This window comes from Triticum dicoccoides, chromosome 7B, assembly GCF_002162155.2.
Source record: "Triticum dicoccoides isolate Atlit2015 ecotype Zavitan chromosome 7B, WEW_v2.0, whole genome shotgun sequence".
NCBI classification, from domain to species: Eukaryota; Viridiplantae; Streptophyta; class Magnoliopsida; order Poales; family Poaceae; genus Triticum; species Triticum dicoccoides.
Genome location: NC_041393.1, coordinates 343826276 through 343827255, shown reverse-complemented (window position 1 = coordinate 343827255; position 980 = coordinate 343826276).

Below are 980 nucleotides of genomic sequence, written 5' to 3'. Positions count from 1 at the left end.
CTTGGTTTTAAATTTGAATTTCGAACTAGGTTCCGAACTAACGCGAGTTTATCCATAGTAACCGAGGTGACGTGGCATCATTAGCGGGGATTACTGTAGCTTAATTACCCGGGCGTCACAATTCTCCTCCACTACAAGAAATCTCGTCCCGAGATTTAAGAGGGGGTATAAGGGGGAAGGTCTGGTTACGAAATCCTAACGAATCTTCTCAGTCTTGGTTGCTCTTCTTGAAGAGGTCGATCCATTACATTGACATCTTCATTTCTCTGATTCAGGTCATCATGGTGATGTCGTCCTTTGCTTCCTTTGCTTCAGGATCTCCAACGTACTTACGAATAGGTAAGGGGCAGCTTGACTACGACAGAATGCTTGTGAGGGATACAACCTGGGGGTTAACCCATGAAGGAGCATAAGATTATCTCTCGAGTTGAACATATAAAATACCTCGAGAGTAAGGTACGAAGGTACAATAAGAGGTTCCAAGCGGATAAATAGTTGCTCGAAGTCCGAACCAGAGTGAGAAAGGGGTTCAGAGTAGCGACAGTAATTATTGCGTCTGATACCATAATAGAGCACTAGGAAGGTGGCCCGTGAATTAAATACGAAGCCAAGCGCGAGGAATAACTTTGGAAACAGGGGGTATAGGAGAGTCAGGTTTCGATCCTGTGGAACTGTGGGTTATGGGCCCACCATGTGGTTTTTTTTAATAGGAGCAGTGACATCTTACACGGTCATGATAGCAAGGCATGTCAGAGAGTACCAAGTCAGTTATGTCGGCAACAATGTTGATACCAAGGGCGAGGGACGAAGGGAACCATTTTCCTGCTCGTTGAAACGAGGCGGGCCAAGAGGCAAAGTTCTCATCCATCGGCGGTTACCGAAATGTCATCAACAATAGAAACAGGGTCTCACTGGCAGAGTTGTACACCGAGGTGTTTACATGAGCAGAAGAATCTTACTGTTTAGATCATATAGATCAC